Genomic DNA, 13,319 nt, shown 5'->3' on the forward strand with positions numbered 1-13,319 from the left:
GTCACAAGCCTGGATGGCGGGGGTGGGGGGTGCCTGCCTGATGTCACACAAGAGGCCTGTGTACAATCATAAAGCGGGTTTCTGGAGTAGAGGTTTAGCGCTGCAAAACTTGTCATCACCCACATGATTTTCAGCTTCTGAGAAGAAAATCTGTTAAAGAGTAACCTTCAAATCTGACAGACAAAATGACAACGAGGAAGGGAAAGTTGGTGTTTCTGCAGGTGATCCCTGCAGTAAAAGCTGTTCTCGTTAACTAGATCTAAACAATAACTTGATTATAAAAATACTTTGAAGTATCCATTAAACCAAGAAACAAAGCTTTCCTTCTATTTCCTTCAATCTTCAGATGTAATGACAGAAAGCACAAGACTTTCTGTCAGGTTTAATTTTTCAAGAAGAATCACATAATCACAGAATATCCAAGTTGGAAGGGACCCACAAGGACCATCTAGTCCCACTCCTTGGTCCCCAAAGGACCACCCAACAAGAAAGAAGGGAAGGGAAGGGAAGGGAAGGGAAGGGAAGGGAAGGGAAGGGAAGGGAAGGGAAGGGAAGGGAAGGGAAGGGAAGGGAAGGGAAGGGAAGGGAAGGGAAGGGAAGGGAAGGGAAGGGAAGGGAAGGGAAGGGAAGGGAAGGGAAGGGAAGGGAAGGGAAGGGAAGGGAAGGGAAGGGAAGGGAACATATGTCTGAGAGCATTGTCCAAATGCTTCTTGAACTCTGTCAGGCTCGGTACTGTTATCATTGCCCTGAGCAGCCAGTTCCAGTTCCTGACCACCCTTTTGGTGAAAAATCTTTTCCAGATACCCATCCTGACCCTCCCCTTTCACAGCTTCAAGCTGTTCCCTCGGGTCCTCTCTCTGGTTCCCAGAGAGCAGAGCTCAGCGCCTGTCTCTCCGTGCCCCTCGTGAGGGAGCTGTAGACAATGATGAGGTCTCCCCTCAGTCTCCTCCAGGCTGAACAATCCAAGTCGATTGTGTCCCTTTAATGCCAAGGAATCAAAGCGTTTTTTAATCTCAGCAGTATGAACAACAGGCACAGAAAAGGTTGCTGATAAAGAGGGAGCCCCAAGGAACTCCGATGTCTGGAGGGAAAGATGAAAAGAGCCTGAAGGAGTATCATTACCACGCAGGACCTAATTCTTTCTTTTAAATAAAAACAGGATGCAGACAACAGCTAATGAGAGAATTCGTGAAAGAAGAGAAAATAAGTCTTAATCTTTGTGTTTATTGACTTGTAATTAAATGTCCCTACAAGCCCTCCTTCGCAAACCTCATGTTCGAGATGGAGCATGGGACCTCTGTGTTTCTATAGCAGCTGTTATTCCTGAGATGGCTTATCAAATCATAAATGTGGACAACTGGTACTTGACAACACCTTCAGATACATTATTTAACATGCTCTTATCAGTTTCCCAGTACCCTCCCTTGTTATAGAAGAACAATTATTTGCATTTGAAATTCTGAACATACTGTCATTACCAGGGCATGCAACTTGAATTCCCAAGAATTTCCAGGAATAGAATAGAATTTCCAAGCACTAGTCAAATATTTGTACATATGGTGTTGCACCAAAATGGATTGTCTAGGCGAGCACTTGCAAGGATTAATACACAAAAATCAAGGCAAGTTATAAGTTTTACGTTTAGGATGGTTGTATTTGTATTGCTTGACAATTCACTTCTCTACATACAGAGAGTGTTTCCATAGCACATTGCCTACTATGAAATACACGAGTCTTGGGATGACCAAGAAATCTCCTGAGCCACAACCTAAGAACAATAAGCTCTCTTACATGGTGCATTTTAGAAACTGCACGATATGCTAGTTCCAGGAGTATGTCCCTGTACCTTGCACAGGCTCTCGGGGTCAGAAATACAGTTGTGGTGATCTCATTGTAGGACTAAAATTTCAAAGCTAGTAAAAAGAGTCTGACATTAATTTACATTCCAGAAAACATTTTTTGAATATACATTGTGTGGCATTATAAAGAATCACACCAAGAAAGCATTTTGTATTTTAACATACAAGATAAGTCATTATTCTTACTACTTGTCTGACTTGACACACCATGACAAAACCACAAAAACCTTTTTGCATTTATGTTATCTTTGCAATCTCTGTAGTTCAGAGAAAAAATTACAGCAAATCATCTTCCAGAAGGTGAATGCCAAGACATTTTTTTTTAATAAATTAATTCATACATTAAAATGTTATGAGAGACTGAGGGAACATCTTCTGACTTAAGTGCTTTGAACAGGTACCTGATTTGAGAGTTTAGGTTTCTCATGCAGCCTGTAGACTATCATTAATCTATGTCGATATCCATTTATCAAGTTGAAGTAGACCAAAACCTCAGGTTACTGCCAGTAAAATATCTTTTTTTTTTTTATTAGAGTGATGAGTGTGCAGTCTAAAAACTTTGGACCACATTTTTCCTTCACTACCCTAAACAAACCAGTAGGGTTCAGCCTAGGAGCTGTAACATGAAGCAAAACCATAGCAGTTACAAGCTGCATTGTAACTATCAAGTTCAGCTTCTTATACTATTTATACTAAGAGTTGGGGTCATGTGAAATTACTGACCTGTAAGTGGGATCACAACCAGAAGGAACTTGAGAATCTGTATGCTCAGAAACATTAGTTTCCTCCAATAAGACTTTTTAAAAAACCTGCCTTACCATGAAAAGATGACAAGGATTCCCACATTCTTTCTGCAGAACAAACAGCTTTGAGGAAATCAGCATTTCAGACCCTGCCAGGTTTTTCTGTTCTAAATCTCAGGATTTACATTTTGCTTAATGATCTGGAAAACCTGATGTACAAGGAGGAAAGAGTGGGTTTGTGCTGGTTTACTCCTTTCAGGTGTATATATGAAGCCAGAGAGGTTTATTCCTTAAGAAAACTAAGGGAAAGGTCATATTCACATGGGTTTTCTTACGCTGGAAGTGTAAGTGTTCAGCCCCTCTGAACTAGAAATTTTGCTAATTCCCAGCAGTACAGTAGGAATTTCCATAATGGATTTCCATGAGCAAAAGTGTCTCTGGAAGTCATTTGTTGCCATATTAGCAACACTGACAGACAGGTTTGACTACATGCTTGAGCCTTTCACCAAGTGGTATACAATTTGTCAGTCCTGATATTTCTGTAAGTAAACAAGCCAAAAAAAACATATGTATTTAAACATAATAATGGGCTTCTCAGTTGTTTGTCAGGACTTACACAGCAATGCTTTCTATTTGGAGCAGTCAATCCTCCCACCAACCTTTGAGCACAGTGGCCAATTTCTGTCAAATTTCAGAAGGGGTAGCAGTGGTAGATATTAAAATACTAGGACTTGAAGGACAAGGGCTTCAAGGAGTAGGGCTTCAAGGACTCAGTGGGTAGTGAGTGAGAGAGAGAGAGAGAGACCTTACAGGCTCTGTGCTGATGAGAAAGCTAATGAGCTTTCTCCATTCTAGCCATCAGAGAATTCAAATGGAGCATGCTGAGGGAGCTACTCTCACTTTCACTTGCAAATCACCTGCAAAGACAATGACACCAGTCTGCAATAGGTGGCTGGTAATGGACTGCAACATGGATGTTCACTTCCAATGAGTTCAGCTGGGCTGTACGGTTTCAACAGGTAACTTAGGGAAGAAAATGCTGCAGGACCAGGTGCCTGGTTTCCAGCGGGGACATGAAGACGTTTTCACTGACTAATTCTGAAAACATGTCTTACTGGGTGCAGTGTCACTAACACAGGCGGTCCAGTTGGGGACAAACATATAAGGAATAACTTCTTGAAAAGGTTAAACGAATATGTGATTCATCTGTGGATATTTTTGTCCTGCTGATAGCTTCAAGATTCGAAGAGGAACAGCAGCTATCTGTAAATTTTCACTCGCTCTTACATGTGAGGTGCTTCAAAAGACACAAGGTAAGAAAATGTCTTGATATTTTATTGTTTCAAGAAAAATCAAAGAGAAAATATGCTGCTTAAATAGCTGCAGGGATAAGGAAGATTGAAGTGAGCAGTAGCTTTCTGAGACAGAGCTTGAATGGACCCTTCTGTACCCTCAATATTGCAGAATGAAAGAGCTAGACCATTGTGTATCAGTGTCTCAGATCAGATCTCTGATTTGATCTCACACGTGGAGTATTGTTGTGTAGAACAACTTTTTACTTACAAATCTAGTATGGAGTTTTATTTGGATTTTTTTTTTTTTTGCTATTATTTCTTCCTACTGCACAGGCTCAAATTAAACCTGCTTTGGAGGCAAGTCAGCATTGCTACAAAAGGTGATCTCTTCTGCAGGGCAGTGAATAAAAGAAAATCTAGTAACATAATTGATTTTTAACTTTAAAAAAGCCTTTGACCTTATTGCCCATCAGAGGCTGCTAAGGAGATCAGTGCTCTGATCCAACTGCTCCTTTCATCCACAGCATCTTTATTCATCTGATGCCCAGGTAACGTTAAGGGACCCAGCAGGCTGCCCACATTAAAGAAATTGCAGTCAGATGCTACACAGCCACTGATAGGGTAATCTATGATAAAGTGACACCGAGACCTGAAATACTACTCCCAAATGCTACTCTCTAAATATTTCCTTGTTTTCTGTTATTTGCTTGGCTTACTTTTGAGGTTACAAGCCCTTTGGGGCAGAGACCATGCTCCACAGCGCCTAGCTGTAGACCAGGTAACTAGCCCGTTGTGCTCCACAGACAAGTATGAAATGAGGTAGGTGCAGAACAGCCTGCAGACTCTGCGTTCATTTGTGCATAACATCCTTGCACAGCATGTGCTGCCCCAGAGTTCTGGGTCCCATAACTACAGAAATAAAAAATCACGAGGGATATCTCATAAATTGGGGCCCTTTTTCTTAGCTCTTTTTACAATAGGTTCTAGTTAGTCCATGAAACTTGTTACCTCAAGATGCTGCCAAGTCCTATCATGGGAGCAGTAAAAGGAAGAAATTGGTTAGGGAAGGGCACAGCTTACAGGGGAATGAAGCAACTTCTCCCTCATCTAGGAAGTGCACAGCAGAAAAGATACCAGTTTTATTCTCCGTGATATACAACAAACCAAGCTGAAGCATTGCCTACGAGGGTATCATCCCTTCCACCTCCAGGAAGCAGTGATGGACTCGCCTGGACCAGTGGCAACATACCAGTTACTGTCATTGGAGAGACATCTCCCTTTTGACTGTGTTCAGGCTTAAAAACTTAGGAAGGAAAGTGAGCAACTTAATGGTGGCCAGAGTTTTCCATGCTCCAAGGAAAAGTTCTGCAACCTGATAGGTTGCTGATGTACATTACAAGGCCTCTATCACATATTTTGAAATGGTTTTATCTTATCTTGCATAAAGTTTGTGCCAGCATCTCTAATTTCAGCTCCAAAACAGGGCCAAAACACAGATACAGGCATGTGGTGGCACAAAGCCAGATAACTAGCACCTGTGCAGTAAGCATGACATGCTCCGGATGCCTTAGATTTATATTCACTTAAAGTGTAGTTGATCAGTAGCTGTGTGCTTGCCATTTATCAGGACAGGCATCATTTGATCTGCACCATTGCAGATCCAGTCAGGTTGCTAGCTATCCAGAAATCCCAGACATGAGGCCAAATTCCCGTTTTTCAGTTTGCACAAAATTTAGGGGGTGAGAGCAGGAAATGACATGCATGGAAAGAATTAAAATATGTAAGTAAATACCCAGCTTTTTTATTACAGAACAGCTCTTCCACTAACTGCCCGAGCACCATTTGTCCCCAGGAGCTTTCCCATCTCCTGGGACATGGCGTGAAGGAAAGGGCCAGGGCAGAGCAGAGCAGCATTGCTACTACCAAGCTTTCTTTGCCATGATCCATGCTCAGTGTGGCCCAGCATGAGAGCCTTCTTCCAGCAGCGTATGAAGGACAGGAGATGGAGTTAGGTGTGGGATTACAGAAGTGTCCAGGTGGGGATGGGGTAGGGGAAGCAGAGCAGTGAAAATGCTTGGAATTAGCAAGGCAACTGCTCACAGCTCTGGTGTAGTCATTGCTTCATGGCAGTATCCCTCCTAGCTCCGCCCTTCACATTTCTGTCTCCCATGCTACTGTACACCATGTGTCAATGTTCCACAGGTTGAAAATAACCCCATAAATAATGGGGTTGAAAATAACCCCATAAATAATGGTGTTGTTATCTCAACACTACTTGTTGAGAGAGAATACAAATTGCAGAATGTGCCTTAGTGAGGGTGAAGAGGAAAATCTTTTGAGAACTGCCATTTCTCATGATTATGAAATGTCTTAGCTTATGCATTATAGCTTTACATATATGGCTCATTATTTATAGCAGAAATGACCAAATGCATGCTAAGTGCCATCCAGACCATAGAAAAGGAACCATGGCTCTTCAGAAGAATTCATGATTTTTGAAGTTCCAGTCCTACAAGTTTGCAAATCTCACTGCACATGACTAGGGACTTACAGACTCAAACAATTAACTTAATGCATGAACAATTGCAGGAAACTCAGTGCATCCACTTGTGTTTAAGTATCTACAGAGTCAAGATCCAATTGTTCCGGAAATCCATATATTTTGAATATTTATAATTTGTTCTGTCTGAGCCATTGTCTCGTCTGTTGTGATGACACTCTCATTTATTTCTGAGTGGAAACAAGCTGTTTTAGGTTTTGCTTCCAAATGCTTCCAAATATTTTGTTTCCAAATGCTTCTCTATGCTTGTTTGTCTTTTTAGGTGTCACCCTGACATCTGTCCCCTGGAAAATACAGCCTTCTCAGCCTGAAATGCTATTCGTGTAGTTATAGAAGATTTTAGAATAGCACGATGTTTATCTCCATCCATTAAGTATCATGCCCTTATTTAAAGTTTTACAAGTTCACGAGTATCATAAGGAGAGTCTCAAGTCTGTTAAAGTCTCAAATGCTTGTTGCTTATATGTATGGAGCTTCACACTTTGTTCTGAATTTCTATAGTAACACATCATATGCAATAGCAAGACAGAATAAAATAATCTAGAAGTGATCTTTTAGCTGTAATTCCTGATGCCTTGGCTTTTGGTTGTTCTACAGATTGTGAAAGGGGATTTCAGCTTATATGTTGTGTAAGTGATAGGGATTAAACATAGTTAAAATTTCCTCAGAGTGACACATCAAAGAGAAGCGTTAGTTGTATAAATCTGGATGCTCCAGTTCCAGCAAGGGTAGGAGCCATATGTGCCTATGTAGGTCAGTGAACTCCTGCCACTTCTGCCTGCAGAGCGCTTTGAGCTTTCTCAGACATGCTGGAGGTTGCTCGGCTCCTCCTAAACGTAGGGAGGATTATAGGACTTCATTCACCTTTTGTAAAAAACACATTCTGTAAGCTGTTGTGAGGCTCATTGTGCAGAGCTGATGACTCTGGTCAGCCTTGATCCCTGCAGTCATTTCATAGCAATGTAAGACTGTTTTTATATTTACACAGTGTGCTGTCTCACCCTTTTTTTTTTTGAATGCCTTTTGGACTGCTCAACCAGCTACTTGTGCCCCAAGTGTGCCAGGTATTTTCTGTCAGATTGCTGACACAGACACTGTTCCTGCTGAGCCTTACAAGATTATAAACCAAAACTTTAGTTCTAGTCCTTAAGGACTAGAAAAATCTTTTGGCAAAGGGGAATGTCCTGACATCCATCCAGGATCTATGTGCAATATAAACTGTCTTTGAGAGTGTTATTTCATCCACTTACATTCAATTTCCATTTTCATGTCTTTCGTTATAGTCGTATGAACTCAAAATGTTCTTCATCAGTTGTTTGTTTTAATAGTCTGTGGCAGGACATGCACTTTCTGCAAGATTGCAGGGTCTTAGGATCTGCAAGGCTACACATCAAGTGACATACAGGGTTTCATACGTCAGCCTCCATTTTCAAGCACCTGAATCAATCACCCAACCTATGACCAGCTCTCAGATAAATGCAGTTTAAATATCCTGCATAATACCTGAGTCAAACGCTTATTTTGCCAGCTTGCTCCATCAGCATTGTGTTGGCCTTTCTCAGTCACCAGTGTCCGGAGTGACACCCTGACACCTACAATGGGATCACGGTTCATCAAACACCATGCTGCGGTGTCAAAAGTGGAACAGGAAAGCCACAGACACCAGGGAGTATTGTCTCATTCTTCCACGGAAATGTGTGTTGTGATTAGGATTCCCTCTTGTCCCTACACAGCAGCAGAGGCAGTGGGAGTGTCATGTCAACTGCATGATGTGAAGCCATCTTAGCTTGTAGAGAGGTGTTTATGCACACAGCTACCTAACCAGATGTCAAAGCAGTGAGTAATAAGGAGAGCCAGCAAGTTACTAATCAGCTAATAACTGTGTGCTGCAGTAATTAGCTTCTGCCGAAAACCAGTTTTCCACAGGCCACAATTTTAGGATGGAAATAAGAGACGGAGTTAAATGACAAGCGCATAAACATGCTGTGGTTAACTTTGTCAGTCAGTAGATGGCTGTATTGCTTCTAGCCATCTTCGGGGAAGAAAATTCCACTTCCACGGCCAGGAAAGAGAGAGCTGCTTCCCGGAGATTTAAGGAGCCACTGACAGTGCCTGCAGACCTTTGCACTTGGTTGTTTTAAAGTGGTTCAACTTGCACACAATATCATTCCTCTATTTATTTTTATCTAGTTATTTGTTAGTTGCACAAAATCTTTTTAATGCTCTGGTTGAGCTGTCTACCTGTTGCTGTTTCGTATGCCTTAGCTGAAGGAATTACCACCTGCTCTTGACATCTAACTTAATTTCACAGCAACAGGTTGCAAAATCACAGATATGCCATTGTGGAAGAGTTGGGTATTTCCACTGCTTCAAAATGAGCTGTGAGTTTTTTCAGCAATGCTGTGAGCTTAGATCTGGTCCATATTCACAGTCACTGTCCTCATTCCTTCCGCTTCTCACCTGCTGGCCTAGCGATAATACGTGTGTGTGGCTTCCTGACAGTTTAACACACACCGGTGCTCACACCACCAAAATACAATTGTTTCATTGATTAGCCCCAGCAACGAGTTGTAACTATTCTTTCCTTCCCAAAAAAGCAGCCAAGCCAAATTGGAATTGTAGGCAACTGCCTGGGCAGCAGGAGGAAGCTTGCAGTGTTAAGCTCTCTCTATTCTGTGGATAAAAAAAACAGCATTTCAGTAACCAAGAAAGTCTATTCATGAGTTTTCTCATGCATTAAATGGCCACACAAAAAAACTCTCCCCTCTGCCCTAAAAACACAAGGCAGCATGATGCCAGAAGAGCTCAGTGGTAGAGGAATTTGTGGCGGACACAAGGAGATTGTATTGGCCACAGTGGAAAGAACTGAAAAAAGAGTCACATTTATTCTTTGGCAATTGTGGGCAAGTACTTGCAAAAAAAGCCTCAGATGTAAAAAGCTCAGGAAAAGACAAAAAAAAAAAAAAAAAGTTTCAGATTTTCAGTTGCAGGTGGATTTACATTCAGAAGGTGGTGACATGACCTGAGCTGTTGGAGTGCTGTCATGGCACAAGGAAAGCAGCCGCAGGATGGATCTGCAGTCCTCTGAAGGCACTGGGAACTTTGTTATGGGTTTCAATAGGCTGTGGAGTGATGGAGCTGCCAAATGTCACGCATTTTACTGAAGCTAGCAGGGACCTTCTCACGCTGGCCTGGCTCTCAGCTGGATCCTCAGGCACTCAGCGGTGGGAAAATGTGGCAGGCTTTTGGCTTGCAGTGCTGTCTTGGGGCTGTTGGGGGCCCCTGTGGCTCTGCCCCTGAGGCAGGTAATCAAGTCCTCCCTGTAACTGCAGTATGCCCAGAAGCAGTGGACCCGATCCAGGCCAAAGGAACCAGGATAAAGGTTCCCAAGATGATGTCTGCAGCCAGTTACAGCAGCATTTTCCAACATACCTCCAACATTTTCCTCCACCAGTAAAATAACTTTTACTTGTAGAAAGTCCAAGACTGAGAGCATCCACTGCTCTCCCCATGCAGCAATGCCTTACCCATGAAGCAACCTCTGAAATCACCTACATACTTGCCTCTGGGGGCTCTCTGATTCCCTGGTGTTGGTTCTGGCAGGCTCAACAAGCACACCTCTCCATCAGTCCCCTTCAGCACCTGGCCGGGACCCTCTCCAGGATTGCACTGTCCTGCACTCCTGCTCCTGCATGGCTTAGATTAATGTGTCCTGCTCGCTAATCTGAAAATTGTTTGCAGGCAGGCATGTGAGCGCAGGAAGTTTTTTGCATAAAAGAGCTCAGAGGGAGCGGAGCGCGTTTTGGAAGCGCTCTTTCAGCCCCAGGCTGGGTCATCGTAGAGGAGAATAATAGTAACAGAATCAAAGAAGCAACACTGTGTGAGGAACATCTAACGTTTCAGCTCACAGACAATCAAGGAGTGACTGCACTGCATGTGAATGGCCAAGGTCTGGAACAAGACAGGTGGATTTAGTTTAGTGTAGGTTTCACACTGGATGGTAAGCAGACTGCAAACAGATTGAAATAGCAAGGGAATTTACCTACAAAATGCCACCTTACACAGCTGTGAGAGCATGGGAAATTAAAAATTCACATTAAATGGGAGGTCAAGAGAGTTATTTAACCTTCCTTGGACTGGACACACATGAAAAACATGTGTTAGACAGTTACAGGCCTTAATGAATGCTGACCCATTTTGCTGTTTAAAACATTCTGGAACTTCCATGGAGACTTATCTGATGCCACCTATATATAATGACCTAGATTTTAAAAACAGTTGGGAAGCAGACGCCTGGAAATCTGCTGTGAATTTTAACATTTTCCATACAAAGATTGAGTGTAAACCTGCAGCTTATTTTCCCCTTGGAAAGACTAAATGCTTTCAGGACTTCTCAGATGCGTAATTAGGATCATCTTGTCTGGGACATGATCACGAAGTGACAGCAGGGTCATCCTTTTGCTGCCAGATTCCCGTCTTAAAGGAGTTCCCGGTAAGCACAGGTTTAAAGTTATTACTATCTAATAACTGTCTAGTTGTCTGTATGGCATAGCTTACTATGTTTAGTAGTCTGCGTGTCAGAATCCCAAAATCCACTGGCACTGTTAGTACCTTCTAGCTGAGTTATCACAGTTATCAGCAAATTAAGTGGCAAAGGGAATGAATTGCTTTGCCAAGATGAAGCACTCTGAATAAAGCAGACGTGATGGTTAGGATGAAGCAGTTTGTGATGGCTTCCCCTCTCCTCAGATTAAAAGGCTTCAGTCATCAGGTTTGTCTTCCCAGCAATATCCCCTGGAAGTCATTCAACCATCCAAAGCATGGACTATGTGAAGTGGCATTTCTAGAGTTCAGCAGGCAGGCTGCCAAAAGAATCTCTTCTACTCCCATTACATAAATTTCTATGAGTTGGGGAAACCAAATTAAGCGATTGTACAAAAGAGAATTGCTGGCAGAAAATATTTGGGAAAAAAAAAAAAAAAAAAAAGGAAAGTGAAATGCCTCCTTTTGTATTTTAAATAGGAAAAATATGCCAGAGCCTCATAGGCTCAGGGATCAAAAGGTCAGTAGAACAAAAAGTAGTAAGCCTAAAAAAAAAAAAATAATAATCTAGTAGGAGGAAAAAAGGAAATTTGTAAAAATAAGCAAAAACAAGTTAAAGGGTAATTAGTGAGATAAATAATACTGAATTTAAAAAAATATATATGTTTCAGCTGACAGCAAAGGGACACAAATATGTTTTTAGTGGAAGCCAACCAAAGATAACTAAAAACTGGTCCATGGGAGAATAATTGACTTGATTGTCACAGCTATTTAAAGATGAGCTTTGAGATTATGAAAACTGTTGTGGGATACTGCTGAAAGGCCTCATTAAAATAAAGCGGGCATTTCTGCTGACTGCTAATGAGAGTTTCCTAGGAGAAAGTTTGTTCCTGAAAACCTTTCTGCAGAGCTTTTGGAAACCTGTGTATACACACAACCAGAGGGAAGCGGATTTACTATCTGCACTCTTCTCCCACTGTTTCATCAAAACCTTATTGAATTCCAGCCTGTTTGTAAAATCAGTGCTCATTGTAATTCCCTGCAAGGCTCTCGAGTGCAATCCCTGTTACACAAACAAGCGTGATTTCAGACACAACAATTATGTCTTGAGAAATATCAGACCAGATCATCTTTCCCCAGGACAAATGGAGACCAGGAAAGATAAAAGACTATAAAAACGTGTTATCCATTTTAGCAGATGCCAAGGAAAATTCTGCATGATAGTAGGAATATTGACCAAAGTCAGGACGAATCTTAAAGCCATTACTGCTGTGCAGAATGATGCGCTAGCAGACGTGTGCTGTGAATCGGAACATACCAGATGCTTGTTCAGATGCATCTTTGTAAAAATGAAGTCTAGCACAGTGAATTTTACAGCTTCAGCTTCTCAGAAGAGCATGCTTTGAACTACTGCCCATAAATATTTGGTGGTTACTCTTGCAACTCTTCTTATTTCCTGGCAGGAGACCTTTAAGTATGGGATGGTGTTCCTTGAGTCTGTTCAAGTCCAGCATCAGAGGAGACTTCTGCCTGATTTATGCCAGCCCAATGGTAGAACACTTTTTTTTTTGATGAGGCAAGCATTAAGGACTTGTGAGTGGCAAAGGGCTGGACCAGGTGGAAATAGGCAGGCCTGTAGCCCTGCAGAGGATACACACAGCCTGAGCAGAAGGGAAGCAAAAGCTAGGGATGGGCAGAAAACCAATAGTGCCAGACCTAGTGCTTTAACATCACATGAGTAACATCTAGTAATTTTCACTTAGCTATACGTGCTTATGACTGAATCACATAAAAATTTTGCCAAAGCCTCGTGTCCTTTAATGCACTTTTGCAGTGGAGAGTTTCCACTTCAGAAAAGCCAACATGGTGCAAAATATTTTTTGTTTGTCACTAATGTTTCTTAACTGCAAATAGAACTAAACTTTTTTTAGTGTATGCTGTAGTTTCCAGAGTGATGGTTATAACCTATCATATATTCCAACTTTAAGAATAACTCAGGAGGTAGAAAAGCCATACCCACTTCTGCATCCAGAAGGATGAAGATTCAACTGTCTCATTCCTCACCGAGTCATCTGCCCAACAATTTATAGTTCATTCACCCCACAAACATGACAAGAGTCAATCCCCACAAGTTAAACGAACCACATCCTCTGTGAATATACCGGCCCCCAGCCATCTGCAGAAGGCCTGAGAAAACAGAGGCGGTAGCGTAACCCAGAAGGTCAGTGAACTGATGCTGTCGGACCCACACTGCTTTGGAGTCAGAGGTAAAAGAAGGGACCTCCAGGCTGTGAGCTTTATGGGGCAGTTACTTTTCTAG

This window comes from Aythya marila (assembly GCF_965140915.1).
Source record: "Aythya marila genome assembly, chromosome: 2".
NCBI lineage: Eukaryota > Metazoa > Chordata > Aves > Anseriformes > Anatidae > Aythya > Aythya marila.